This window comes from Balaenoptera borealis (genome assembly GCF_965194805.1).
Source record: "Balaenoptera borealis genome assembly, chromosome: 4".
NCBI classification, from domain to species: Eukaryota; Metazoa; Chordata; class Mammalia; order Artiodactyla; family Balaenopteridae; genus Balaenoptera; species Balaenoptera borealis.
The window spans coordinates 81236478-81252187 of NC_138861.1; the positions used below are offsets into that span (position 1 = coordinate 81236478).

General features: G+C 34.7%; 1 long non-coding RNA gene across 1 annotated transcript in view; it reads right to left on the reverse strand.

The window, feature by feature from the left end:
* Positions 1-15710, reverse strand: part of LOC309628113 — a 55730-nt gene that overhangs the window by 23547 nt on the left and 16473 nt on the right. The window contains exon 1 of the long non-coding RNA XR_014244174.1: positions 1-15710. This exon is cut by the window's right edge and continues 16473 nt beyond it. This is a non-coding gene — a long non-coding RNA (uncharacterized lncRNA).

Genomic DNA, 15710 nt, shown 5'->3' on the forward strand with positions numbered 1-15710 from the left:
GTCTTTATTGGAGTATAATTGCTTTACAATGGTGTGTTAGTTTCTGCTTTATAACAAAGTGAACCAGCTATACATATACATATATCCCCATATCTCCTCCCTCTTGCGTCTCCCTCCCACCCTCCCTATCCCACCCCTCTAGGTGGTCACAAAGCACTGAACTGATCTCCCTGTGCTATGCGGCTGCTTCCCACTAGCTATCTGTTTTACATTTGGTAGTGTATATATGTCCATGCCACTCTCTCACTTCGTCCCAGCTTACCCTTCCCCCTCCCCATGCCCTCAAGTCCTTTCTCTACGTCTTCGTCTTTATTCCTGTCCTGCCCCTAGGTTCTTCAGAACCATTTTTTTTTTTTTTTTAGATTCCATATATATGTGTTAGCATACAGTATTTGTTTTTCTCTTTCTGACTCATGAAGATAACATTTCTTTGCTCCAGAAATTATTTCATTATTTCATCTTATCTAAAGGAAAGAAGTCATTAATTGCCATTGACAATTGACAGGAATTCAATCATTAATTTGTAATGTAAGTCAGGAAGTGCTAGTTCAGAAAGAAATCTGGCTAATTGATTGCTGTTAATAGAGATTTTATTGTATTTTAATTACTATTATTAGGCTTTGTCTTCCCATAGAGTTTCTATAAGTTACATAATTTTTCTATGCATGACCATATATATATTTCTAAGTAGTCTACAGGCAAATACAGAAGCATATATATAACTTCTAGACTTCACATAAATAATATTCAATATAAACCATACAAAATGATGAAATGAGTACTACAATAGTAGATTAATTTTTGCTGAACATGAACTTCCAGAAAATATGATCTTTAAAGGTTTAATAAAACCTTGAAATGCTTCTATATTTCACTAATGCTGTCATGTCTAAATTTGCATTTGAATAATGTCCCATTTATACAATGCCTTATAGACTTACCAAATTACTCATACTCTGTTCTTTTGGACAGCAGACTAGGTAGTTATAGATACTAATGATATTATTCAAGGACAGTGGGAAAGTGAAAATTTTATAATGAGGTTACCTCAGGGCAAGGTAAGAGAGTAAAGTCATTTTTATGTTAGTAATTAATATGCATTGAATTCTAGATTACTAAGGCACCCTGATCATCAATGTTAGAACTGGGTCAAGGGAATTAGAAAATTATGTTTACAAGTGAAGAATCAAGGAACAATTTAAAATAGCCACCTGCTTGGTATGTTATTTCTTAGAAGTGTTCCAAGCCGACAGCAAATGCCTGCATATAGTTGTATATAGTGATCTCTGAGGATATGTTGGGAAACATAGCATCTGCAGAGTTTATCACCTGATACTGCTGATACTTGGGAATTTGTTATACTGTTTGCAATTTCATTGTTGGTCAAAAAAATTGCTTTTTTGGATTAAGTCTTCTAAACTAGAATATGTTCACTATTATTGGAAATTCAAGACAATGTTAGGATTTAGATGACTATGTACAAATTCAAACATAATTGTAATTTGCAGGAAATCACTGATTACCACTTAAGTTGATAACTTTTTATCCCTAAAATTCAAGCAACAAGCAGTTAATGAGTGCATAGGTGCTCTGATATGTATTATTGGCATGAGTAGGCCATTAACATGGTGTTAACTCTTCAGAAAATTAATAAGAGATTAACATATGCAGTTCATAATATTTATCCTAGTTTTGGCTACACATGCATATACATCTATCTAGTCATACTTCACAGAAAATGAACACATACTATTATCCTAAGTACAGGATACCATTTTTATTTGCTATTTATTTTATTTATGCTATTTATTTTTATTTTTGTCCCTAAGTCATTTTTAACCTTGCCTTCAACATCTACAGTACCATCTATGTATAAAAAATGTGTCTTGGACTTCATAAGAATGTATGAGTTCGCCATGGGCCTCAGACAACCAAGGTACTTTTGTATATTACTCTATATAATTAAGGAAACAGTAACTTAAGTAACTGGCTAATATTCATAATGGAAACATGAAAAAACAAGCAAAGCATTGATTCATGACTTTTTCTTCTCAACTGAATAAATTATATGATGGAAGTGATACAGTCAAAATCATCTACATATAGTTAAATAAAATATGCATTAACTAAGATATTGCTGATAGAAGGCCCAGAATCTAGTACAGGGAGAAATTTGAAATTCTTCACCGGGAATATTTAGAAATGGAGATTAACTGAAAGCTTTTGGAAAGTGTACTCAGCTAAGATTTCTACTACTCTCTTGTTATCTCTCACTTACTTTCCTGATTTTGGATGGTTCTTTCTCAGAAAGATCTAGAACTCAATAAAATATGAAAATAAATGTGAAATTTATTCACTCTGAAATATATATTCATTTTGCATCAAGTACTGTCAGACACTATTTGGGGCTCTGGGAACACTAAGGTGAAAAAAGGCAATTTCTGTTTCCACAGAGCCTTAATAAATAGACAATCTTTACACAGTTCAATATCTAGGATTGGAGATTTTGTGTTATACTGTTGAAGCATGGGAAAGGGAGCCCACCAAGAACTGGGATCAGAGAGAATGAATAGAGGTTAGCCTGATCAAGAAATTGTGAGGGATGGGAGGGAGTGTTTGACTCAAAGGAAACAGGATATACAAAAATATAGAACTAGGTACTGTCATATTTCCCTCCAATATCCTTGTCAGGACTAACACATCCATCTCGCTCATGCTGAGAACTATCTACAGTTGAAGTCTCAAATCTGCATCCCTTGCTGGGAATTTCTATCTCTCACTCAGATCTGCTTTGCTTAAGGCTATGTTACCTCCCAAGGAACTGCACGTAGTCAATTATGGATTGATGTGGTGACGTACATGTTCAAACTCCTTGCTCCAGTTTGAGGGAATCTAAAGAGACATCCTGGCTCCAAAGCTTTCCATATGATTGGCTGAGACCTCAGCTGCCACTGCACTGTTGGTCAGTTTATCTCTCTTCCCAAATTTTATTGGCCTCATCTCACAAGTATATCCTCCTAGAACACTCCCCAGTAATCATTGGAATGCAACTCTCCATCTCAGTATCTGTCACCAGAGTACCCAATCTAAGGTGAATATAGAAGTGGAAGGTAATACGGTATCTTTGAGAAACTGAAAGATGACTAATATGCCTATGAATTAGGGAGTTAAAGAGAGGCAAAAAATGAGACTAAAGAAGTAAGCATGAACAGACTGTGTTTTGGAAACCTTGTTGAAAAGTTATGATAAAAGCAACAGAGAGTGATTGACAAGTCTTAAGTAGAGTAATGACACAGTCACATTGGAATTTCATAATATCACTCCAGCTGGTGAATAGATAATAGATTAGAAGAGGACAAGAGAGTAAATACAGAGAGACCAGTTAGGAAGTTGCAGAAGTTTTCATTGTGAAAAGTGATGTTTGAACCACTATGGTGACTGTGGGGAAAGAGATGACTTATTTAAGATATATTTTGGAGTTAGAATAGACAGGAATTAATTATTGGACGGGTAGGTAGACTAAAAATGTCAAGTTTCAAATGGAGCTTATATTTGTGGAATTGTGGTTAAATGATGATGTCACTGATGGAAATAGAAAAGAAGCAGCCTCTATTATCTTTGTAAATAAATTTAATTTCTCTAAATCTTATATGTATACACATATTCACACACACATACACACGTGCAATATCTTGTAAATGGTAAGGGCCTAGATAACCCTAAAACATGAATTCTAAGTGATAGGTCTGGGTGTAAAAGCTTAGGGAGGAAGTAGAGAAGGAAAATAAAGGGCCAAGCAACTTGAAATTCATTGGAGGAGACTGGGGGAAGTGGATGGAAAAAAGAACCTGGACTATCTAGTGGATCAGAAGGGTGGTGTTTCACTTGTAAATAACAGAGATTGAATTACACTGACTTACAAAATGTTTTTCTCACATACCAGGAAATCTAGAGGATTTAACATGTTGGGGCTATCAGCTTTATAATACTACTGGCCTTGCCCTATGATTACTGACTCATGGTTGCTGGATGACTCTTGCAGCACCAGGCATTTATGTTTGAGTTCAAAGATGATGTCTGGAGAAAGCATAAGAACTACTCCTGTTATTGCTATCTTTTTATTTTACTATTATTAATTTTTAATCAAGAAGACAAATGCTTCCCTCCACAGAATTCCTCTTACATACCCTTACCAAGAATTGTATTATGTGGCTACCTCTAATTGCAAAAGAGCAAATGCTTAGCTTTCCCATCCTTAATAATTGAGGCCAGGAAAGAGAGGAAAAGTTGGGAATAGGATGGACTGGGTCAACAATCCTACAATGTGTGCCATAGCCCACCCTTTGTATTCTTAACCTCAAAACATAATCTCGTCCCACATATATCCATTGCATCCAAAACTTTTGCCTAGATACCATCAAGTTACTTCATCAAACTTGAAGTCCAGAATCAGTGTTTAGCAGTCTAAAAACTAAAACAGTTTATTTGTCCAGGCCACCTAATATAAAAATATAGAGAACACTGGATTTTTAAGTGAATTTTTACCAAAAATCTTTCCCTCACTTTGGCAAAAACAATATGCAAAGCCTTGTGTCTTATCTGAACTCCTGATAAGGGTGATCCTCTAATTCCTCTGATCTTCTGCTTCCCCTTGAGTTACAGAATAAGCTGAATTTTGAGACTTTAAACCCAAAATTATGGAACTCTTACTCAATTTAGATTGCTGAAGACAGAGAGCTTTTCTTTATTAAAACTATATTCTGTGTCATCTTTGCTTTCAGACTAAGCACTCCTCTTGGCTGGAAATGACAAGAAGTAACCAAGGCACTCTAATATTCTATTTTTTCTATGATTTTCACTGATTACAGAACACTGTTCTGTACATGGCTTGGAGTCAAGGCTGCAGCATGTCATATGTTGATCAAATATTTTACCCCGTAATAAAAGTTACAACATTTAGCTCCAACTGGTTGGGTCTTTCTTAACCAAATTTCTACCTGCTCCACTTAGTCTGTTACATGCAACATCTTGTAGACATTGCATAAATGTTTTGTACATCTCCAGTTAGAATTATTCATAGGTACTTAATTATTTTGGTTTTTATGTTGTGAGAATCTGTTTCTTCTATTTCTATTTTCTATTTGACTACTGCTTGTATACAGAAAAGATATTGATGTTTAATTTTCATCTTATAATTGGCCTTCTTGTTCACATTGTTGAAATCCATTGTTGACTTCAGTAGTATGGCGGTTGGTTCTTTTGAGTATTCCAGGTCTATTATCATATTTCCTACTAATAACACCTGTGAAATATTAGTTTCCTAAGAAAAAATATATTTATCTGTATCTTTAAATACTTTCCTACTAGAAATTTATTTTAGCTTATATAGCACTACTCTAGCAGTTTCACTGATCTTTTCTATTGTTTTGGTCTTTATATCATTGATTTCTGCTCTGATCTATATTATTTGTTTCCTCCTGCTAACTGTCTTCTTTTTCTAGTTCTTTAAGGTGTAAGGTTAGGTTATTTGAGAGTTTTCTTGTTTCCTGAGGTAGGTCTCTATTGCAATAAACTTAGCTCTTAGAACTGCTTTGGCTGCATCCCATAAATTTTGTTATGTTTCCATTTTCATTTGTCTCAAGGTATTTTTTTATTTGGTCTTTGATTTCTTCGATGACTCACTGGTTGTTTGTTAGCATATTGTTTAGCCTCCATGTGTTTGTTTTTTTGTTTTGCAGGGTTTTGTTTTTTGTTTTTTTTTGATTTCTAGCCTTATAGCATTGTGATCACAAAAGTTTCTTGATATGATTTCAATCTTCTTAAATTTATTGAGACTTGTTTTGTGGCCTAGCATATGATCTGTCCTGGAGAATGTTCCATGTGCCCTTGAAAATAATGCTGCTTTTGGATGGAAGGTTCTGTATATATCTATTAAGTTCCTCTGATGTAATGTGTCATTTAAGGCCAGTGTTTCCTTGTTGATTTTCTGTTGGATGATCTGTCCATTGATGTAAGTGGGGTATTCAAGTCTCCTGCTATTATTGTATTACTGAGAATCTCTCTCTTTATATATATTAATTTTTGCTTCATGTATTTAGGTGCTCCTATTTTGGGTGCATGCACATTTACAGGTGTTATATCTTCTTGTTGGATTGATCCCCTTGTCATTATATAATGTCATTCTTTGTCTCTTGTTCAGTCTTTGATTTAAAGTCTAGGATTTCCCTGGTGACTCAGTGGTTAAGAATCCACCTGCCAATGAAAGGGACACAGGTTTGATCCCTGGTCTAGGAAGATCCCACATGCTGCAGAGCAACTAAGCCCGTGTGCCACAACTACTGAGCCTGTGCTCTAGAGGCCACGAGCCACAACTACTGAGTCCATGTGCCACAACTACTGAAGCTTGCCACCCTAGAGCCCATGCTCCGCAGCAAGAGAAGCCACCACAATAAGAAGCCCACACACTGCAACGAAGAGTGGCCCCTGCTCAATGCAACTAGAGAAAGTCCGCGTGCAGCAATGAAGACCCAATGCAGCCATAAATAAATAAATAAATAATTTGTTTTTAAAAGTCTATTTTGTCTGATATAAGTAAGAGAAAGCCCCAGCTTTTTTTGTTGTCATTTGCATAGAATACCTTTTCCCATTCCCTCACTTTCAGTCTGTGTGTGTCTTTAGATCTGAAGTGAGCCTCTTTTAGGCAGCATATGTACAGGTCTTGTTTTTATTTTGTCCATAGCTACCCTATGTCTTTTGATTGGAGGATTTAGTTTATTTACATTTAAAGTAATTACTGATAGTTATGTATTTATTGCTATTTTGTTAACTGTTTTCTGGTTCTTTTTGTAGTTCTTTTCATCTTCTTTTTCTCTCTTCTCTTGTGATTTGATGAATATCTTAGTGCTATGTTTGGATTCCTTTCTCCTCTTTGTGTGAGTATCTATTATAGGTTTTTGGCTTGTGGTTACCAAGAGGTTCATATATAACAACCTATATATATGTGATTATTTTAAGTTGATGATCTCTTGACTTCAAATACATTCTAACAACCCCACATTCACCCCTATCATGTTTAATCTTTTTGACATTATAATATACAAATTTTTGTTTTGTGTATTCTTTAGCTATTTACTGTGTGTATAGATGATTTTACTACTTTTGTCTTTTAACCTTCCTAATAACTTTGTAAGTGCTGATCTACTAGCTTTAATGTATGTTTTCCTTTACCAATGAGATTTTTTCCTTTGTAATTTTTATGTTTCTTGTTTTGGTCTTTTCACTTACAGAAGTCCCCTTAACATTTCTTGTAAAGCCATTTTCGTGGTGCCAAACTCTTGGCTTTTGCTTGTCTGTAAAACTTTTATCTATCCTTGAAATATAAATGATAGACTTGCTGGGTAGAGTGGTCTTGGTTGTAGTATTATCCTTCCATCACTTTGAATATATCATTCCACGCCCTTCTGGCCTACAAAGTTTCTGCTGAAAAATCAGCTGATAGTTTCATGGGAGTTACCTTCTATGTAACTAGTTGTTTTTCTCTTGCTTTTAAGTTTTTCTCTTTGTCTTTTATTTTTGCCATTTTAATTATAATGTGTCTTGGTGTGAGCCTCTTTGAGTTCATCTTGTTGTGGACCCTCTGTGCTTCCTGGAACTGGATATCTGTTTCCTTCCCCAGGTTAGTGAAGTTTTCAGCTATTATTTCTTCAAATAAGTTCTCTGCCCCTTTCTCACTCTCTTCTCTTCCTGAGACCCCTATAATGTGAATGTTAGCATGCTTGATGTTGTCCCAGAGGTCTCCTAAATTGTCCTAATTTTTTAAAATTCTTTTTTTTTCCTTTTTATTTAGCCTGGGTAATTTCCAGTATTTAGTCTTCCAGTTCACTCATCTGTTCCTCTGTATCATCTAACCTACTGTTATTTCCTTCTAGGTGTATTTTTTATTTCAATTATTGTATTCTTCAGCTCTGTTGGGATCTTCTTTATATTTTCTAACTCTTTATTAATATTCGCACTGTGTTCATCCATTCTTCTCCTGAGCTTGTTGAGCATCTTTATAATCATATCTTGAATGCTTTATTCAATGGATCACTTATATCCACTTTGTATACTTCTTTTTATGAGGTTTTGTCTTATTTGTTCAGAACATATTCCTCTGTCTCCTCATTTTGCCTAATACTTTGTGTTTATTTCTATGTGTTAAATAGGTCAGCTATGTTTTCTTGGATAAATAACCTTATTTAGGAGGCATATTATGGGGCTAAACATCACACCCACCCCTCCCAGTCACCAGAGCTATATGCTTTAGGTATGCCTTTTATGTGGGCTGCATGGGCCTTTCTGTCATGGGGGGGCTGACTACTGTGGCTGCACTGGTTGGCTGCCAGGTCCTGCTTTATGTGGTGCCAGCAAGTCTGCTGGTGGGCAAAGCTGGGTCTCCACACAGGTACACCTGTGTGGCCCAGTTGGTCCGGGGACTGGTGCTGACCTGCTGGTGAGGATGGCCAGGCCCCAGCACATGGCTGCAGGACCCAGGGAGCGCAGGTTGGTGCCAGATCCTGGGGAGCAGATAAGTTTCTGGCAATCATAGGCCAGAGGGGTGACTCCAAAATGGTGCTTGCTAGCATCTATGTCCCCAGGAGGAGGCCTAGTTGCCTCCTGCCTCTGGGAAGTTCTCCAAAAATCAGAAAGTGGGTCTCCATCAGGGTCCTTTCAAATGACTGCCTCTATGCTGGAACTTGGAGTTTGTGAGATTCTGTGCATGCCCTTTAAGAGTGGAATCTCTATTTTTACAGCCCTCCAGCTCTCCTCTACTCAAGTCCCACTGGCCTTCAAGGCCAGATGTTTTAGGGGCTTGTCCTTCCTGTGCAGGACCCCCAGGCTGGGGGCGCCCAAAGTAAGGCACAGACCCCTTGCTCCTTGGGGAGAACCTCTGCAAATGTCATTATCCTCCCATTTGTGCATCACCTACCTGGAGGTGTGGGTCTTAATTATATTGCCTCTCTGCCTCTCCTACCCATTTTATTGTAGTTTCTTCTTTATAGCTTTAATTTTAGAACATCTTTTCTGCTAGTCTTCAGGTCATTCTCATTGATAGTTGCTCCGTAAATAGTTGTAATTTTTGTGTGCCCATGGAAGAAGGTGAGCTCAGGGTCCTCCTACTCCACCATCTTCTAAATTTATCTTTGATTTGCTAACGTAATGTCTGAAGAAATTTACTTGGGAGTTTTCAAACATCTTCGTCAAGGCTGGAGCACCACAAATAATTTATAACACATTCTTTTGTACAAAGATCTCATCACTTCTATCATTTCTTTGAAGTTAATCATGGATCAAAGCTCAAATTTCTAAGAGAAAATAACCCCAAAGGTGATTTTCTTTTTGTGCCATTGACACTGCCTGAAAGTTCACTGGGTATTTCTTGAAACAATGGTTATTTACGTCCATTTCTGACTGTTGGAATCTAGTTTATTCCTTAAAAATAAAAGAACAAACATATAAAATATAAACTATGAGACGGACAAATAGTCAATAAGCCAGATTATTCCTTTTTATGCCATGAATTGGGTGTCAACATGATGCTGAGGAAGGCATATGTACATTTATAAATGGTCAATCTTTCCTCTTCATGGGACATTGCACTCAACATACATCCATACTTATGGAAGCTGAACTAAAAAAAAAAAAAAAGGAAGCATGGTAGGGGATGGCTAACTAGTACTAGATAGAAATGCAGTAGTGATTCTATCAATCACTTTAGCTCTGCATTTTTACATATCCTATAAAGTATAAATGATAGATCTCTTTTTCATTAAATTTTGGTTGTCAGACAACAAAAGCACAACTAGAGAGGTTTTGTAAGTACAGGCATTGAGGAAGAATGCACAGAATAGAAGCATCTGAGCTCTTGATAAGGCAGTCTATGGCATAGTCATCTTTCAATCTCCAACCAATGAACATGGTGTCTGTCTGACACAGTGGGTGCTTAAAGTGATTATTTTCTTCTGTACTATGATAATAACAAATGCATAAAAGAATGCACAACTAGTACACAAAAGGGTAAATAATAAATATGGTATCCTCATTCCCATTATGTCAAATGAGATTCAAAGCACTTTTGCTCTAAGACATTCCATGTTACCAACTACATATCTAATTACATATTTTATATTACTTTGAAAAATATTAACCTGCTTTATTTTGTATTCTGAAAACAAGAAATAAAAAATTATTTAAATTTTGATGCTATGTCTTATTTGAAATCACTCAAATAAATCACTGAGATTTTGAAATCACTCTCAGATTTTGCAAGATTACGTCTATTTTCTTTAACAAATTTCCAGATTTCCCTTATGTTAGAAGCTGAAAAAATTCTGGGAAGCAAAACTAGCTATTTCTTCAGCATTTACTGGATTGTTTACCTAATAGTATTCCAAACTAAACCTATAGAAAACAGTAAGGAAACACTCAAGGGTTTGGGATAATTTTAAGATTAAATAATATTTTTAAAAGAAATATTACAGAATGAAAATAAATAGGACTTGGTGACACCAGCTCTATGGCTTTTTACTAAACTTCGTTTATATATATTTTTTCTGAGACAAATACTAAAGATGTGTTTTTCCTCTCTTATCTATGCTGGAGAATATTTTTTGTTACTGACCATCTTGTTCATTCTCTTTTATTTACAAAATATCTTATTTTGTTCCTTGCAAAGAATTGCATTTTTGGTTACAGTAATAAGAATATAATTCATTATAATTATAAAATTAATGATTATATTCCTTCCAAATATTTAGGAAGAAAGCCCATATTCTGCTTATTGAATTTACAAAAGATTGAAGAAATTAATTCATATTATTATGAAACAAACCAAAAACATCAAATAAATATTATATATCCAAACTCTTTGAGAAATTTATTAGTGTCAGTAATCAGGTTATCCTTGGATTATAATGATCACATAAAATGAACTTGACATTGAATTGAGTTTTATTCATGGGAAAAGGAATGATTTCAAGTGTGAGCTTTCTCCTGTTTACTATATGAAGATTTCCTGATACTTCCCTTTCATGCAGAAAAAATCACCCTGGTGTTATTTAATATTTGTCCATTTTAGAAAATAGCTACATATTTGTACATAATTTAGTATATCTCGTTAGGTGTTTAATTCCTTGAAAATAAGGGCAATAATTGGGGAAATAGGTACTAGCATTTTTAATACTGTATATATATATATATATATATATATATATATATATATATATATATATATATTTATATTTCCAGCACCAAAATTCTGTTATTCTTAGCCAAGTAACTATGTAGAAATTAAAATAAGAATAGATCATTGCACAAAACAGAGAAAGACATTTCCCATTACACTTGGCCTCAGAAAACATTAGAAAAATTAAATCTACTAAAATATGTTATTTTACCATAGTTCTTGTGTTGCTTTGTAGCTTTGTAGCTAGAATCTGCTTTTAAAATTTCTCAGTGACACGTTACTGAAGCAGTTTCAAAAATGTGTATAAGTGTTCTACCTACCAGATTCTTTGCTGAAGAGTCTACCTTGACTATGACTGAGAACATAGAGATTATTTGAAGTATACTTCCTGAAATTCTCTCTTGTTTTCCTCAAAATATCTGTCTTTTTAATATAATTTCACTACTTTTTTCTTTTAAAAAAGTGTCTTCTTCTGATCTAAAATTAATCCTTTTATCATGCCTTGATTTCATGCTGTTGTATATATATATATATATATTTTTTTTAATGAGTTATCTCTATCTCTATTGGCTCTTTCTTTCCATAATCTATTGCCTTTCTGCTAAATGCCAAAATTCTAAAAGTAATAAGAATGAAATAAAGAAAATATGTTTTTATTTCCTATTATTCCTGAGCTAGTATTCAATTTTTGTTTCTTCAATTAATAAAGCACTCAAAATACTTAAATATCTTCATTTTGTTTCTTAATCACTTATTTACTTCTTTTACTCTTGTGATCTGGCTTCTGCTCCCCAACCCCATACTAATTAAACTCTTTTGTTTAAACTAACTAGTTTAAAAAACATATCTTTTTTACTCTTCCTGGTCTTAGTGCAGTGATGGCCACTTTTAAACGATATCTCCATTGGGTTTAGGGTTCAATACTGCTCCATTATCCTCTTCAGAATGGAGAATGAATTGAGAGATGCAGAATATAGACAAATGGGCATCAGACTTTATTACTAATAAAGCTGATGGTGAAGGAGACTTTAAGTATAGGTCACAATCAACTGTATAATATTATGCTCCTTGATAAAGTACACCCTTATCTTAGTCACTGTCAGTGATTGACAACTGCAACTCTCCCTACCTGTGAAGAGTCTACCCCATGATAGAGCAGTAAATATGTGTGTTCTGAGGACAGTTTCACCTTGAAAAGTAGAGAGATAGCCCAGGAAAGGCTGTATGTGCCTTCCACAAACATTAATCAGATACAGAACTCCTCCTATGGGTGGAAGGTATGACAGAGACCAATAAACTTAGTCAAGCTTCCAAATGGAAGGCTGAAGAAATTAAAACTTGTTCGCTGGTGCCCTTTTCTCTTTTCTTGATGTTCATGATTGTGTTCTGTCTAATATTTCTTGACTTTTGGCTTTTGATCATGTTTATTCATTCTTTGGTCACTCTTTTTTGTACTTGGCTCAAATGTATTTTAGAGTTTATCAGATTTCTTTTCTTGAGTCTCAACTTTCTCCATTTTTAGTTTCATTCAATATAAAGATGAATCTATTTCTTCTCTCCTTGTGGTTAAAGATCACACTGTATATATTTTTAAGATAACTTATTTTTAAAACACCTAACCCAAGACTTTACCCATAATAGGTTTGCAGTATATGTTTACTGAATTCAACTTGCAAAAGCTCAATTAAATGTAACATGCACACAAAGGTTCACTTATAAACTCTATGTCCAACTTTTAGGCTCAACTCCTGATGACCATCACTGCTCTCTGCCCTCAGTCTTAGCTTGGGATAGGAGCCTCTCATTTATTTGTGTTTATACAGTGTCCAATAATATAAACTGTACAACTATTAGACTGTATTCAGGACCCAGGGTAAGATTCCACAAGTGACGTTCCATGGGTTGGGGTTCCCCAATGAGATTCTATGGGTGGGGTTCTGGTGGGTTGGATTACAGAATTCTTATACTCTAGTATATTGAAATGTTTGCTGCTCAATAAGTGTTTGTTGAACTGGATTTTAACTTTAATGAAAGGAACATTGATGATTAGGCAGGCCTTAGAGTTTCAATTAACTGAGATGGAAATGGTTGACTATAGAACAATTTGGAAGGAAAAATCAGGACATAAGTTGTAGGGATACTACGTTTGAATTTTCTATGAAAAATTGCAGTAGAAATATTGAGTCTGGAATTCAGGAGAGAAGCATGGGCTAAAGATACAAATTTGGAGGTAATTAGTGCATGGTTGTGAGATTACCAAGGGAACAGGTGTACATAGAGAAGAAAAGTGGCACAAGTACTACTGATTCCTGAGATACTCTGAAATTGAGATGTTCTATGTGAGAGAGAAGAAAGGAACCAGCAGTGGAGACTGAGAAGAAGAAACCAGTGAGATAGAAAGAAAACCAAGAATATGTGTGGCATCAGGTCAAGTGAAAAGATGGTAACCAGGAGTGATAATTTGTCAAAAACTGTGGAAATCAAGTAAGATAAGATATGAGAATTGACAATTGGGTTTATCAACAATGGACTTCTTTGGTGACCTTGACAAGATCTTCTTATAATGCGCTGAAGAATGAACAGGAAATGAAGACTTGTAGACATTAAATATGCATCACCCGTTTGAGGGATTTCGGTGCAAAGCATAGCTGGTCAGGATAACATGGTCAAGAGAAAGTCTGTAATTCTTTTTAAGTTGGAAGAAATAATCTCATGCTTGTATATTGCTTGGAATGATCAAGTGCAAAGCAAAGCACACGCACATGCGATGTAGGAGAGGAGGGAAAAATCTTGAAGCAATGTCTTTGAGACGGCAACAGGAGAATTAATGTGATGTGTTCTAATTTTCAATGAAGGATGAAATCTCCATGACTCAAGCTGAGGAACTGGCTTTAGATAGGTGTAAGCCCAATATCAGTGAGGTGGAGAAATATGTCCTGCCCACTTTTATGGAAAGTGCTGCAAAGTCACATTGCTAGAGTGTGGATACATAAATCTACAACAAGGAGGAAGAGAAGAATAATAGTCTAATCTATCACATCAGGTTAACTCCTTTTACCAATATGTTCCATTCATAATTGTCTCTAGTCATCTAAAGAGACAACTATTCCATGGGATTTAGAACAAACAAATAAAATTGAATCAAATAAAAATCCTTTAACTTCTTTGGTTATATTACTTTAAGTGACTCCTCATTTAAACAGTGTAGGTATTTTGATAATCATTTATTTTATCATTACCCTTTTTAAGATAATTTTAGATTTTTTTGTAAATGTATTTGTGATTTAAATCATAACTCTCCATCTATTTTCATAGATTTCATCCACCTAATTATTCTCAGAGGATGTGTCTTTGTGATGTATTCAAATAGACATTGTGAATGCCATATGCATTACAATATAAAAATATCGGAATGAAAATTTGGGAGACTATTCCCAACTCTTAAGATGTTTCTTAGCCATGGAAAAATATTTAATTTTTTGTGTTCATTTAGTTCATGTAATGGATTACTCACTTCCCTTCTTAACATGTAATAGTTTTATCTTTAATTTAAAACAAATCTATATAAATAAATAATTGAAAGTTTTTCTATTAATATTTATTTATTGAATATCTGTATGGACTGTACTGCTCATGTTAGGGTAAGAATGGAATAAAGGAGTTGAACTCCGGACCTCAAGAGCTTATATTCTTGTTATAAAAAAGCTAAAACATAAAATATTTAGGCAACAATACAATGTTACATATGAGGAAGTACCAAAATAAATGGCACACTTAACAGGTGATTCAGTGTAGAGAGAAACACGAGGGCTGAAGTTATCAAAGAAGTTTTTATAAATGATCTAGAAACAGTGGTAAGTTTCAAAAAAATTGAGTACTTATTTGGTATCAGTCCTTTTTAAATATTGGGGATGAATAAAAGGAAATTTATGTCATTAAGAAGCCTTTGCTCTGGTGCAGGAGAGGAAAAAACACAGGCAATTATAAGAGAATATTTTAAATGTATGATAAAATTATGATAGAGATATACCAAAAATCAGGTTGGAGTGGTGAGATGGGTGTGAGACTCAGAAGGGCAGACCATGAAGGTTTCTAGGATATATGACAATGCCTTTATGTGGTATCTAAAAGTCCGTCTCGCTGAGTCTCCTAGGATGAATAAGAGTTAAGCAGCTAAAGATAAAGATATAGATATAGATATATCTATATCTATATCTGGGCACCTAAAGATATTTTTTTTAGAGTGCATACAGACATTTGCAAGGGTTCTATGGGAGACAAAAATGTAGAACGAAATTTAGAACTTCCCATTTCTTCCTCTTCCATAAATCTATGCCAGGTGTGTCCCATCAAGGCTTGAAAATAACATTTATTCAAATATACCTCTCAGAATGTTAGGCTATCAATAGTTAAATATTTACATTAGCTTCTATAAGCTATAATTAGAATAATCAATAGGCTAAAATTGTCTATATTGATGGATAGT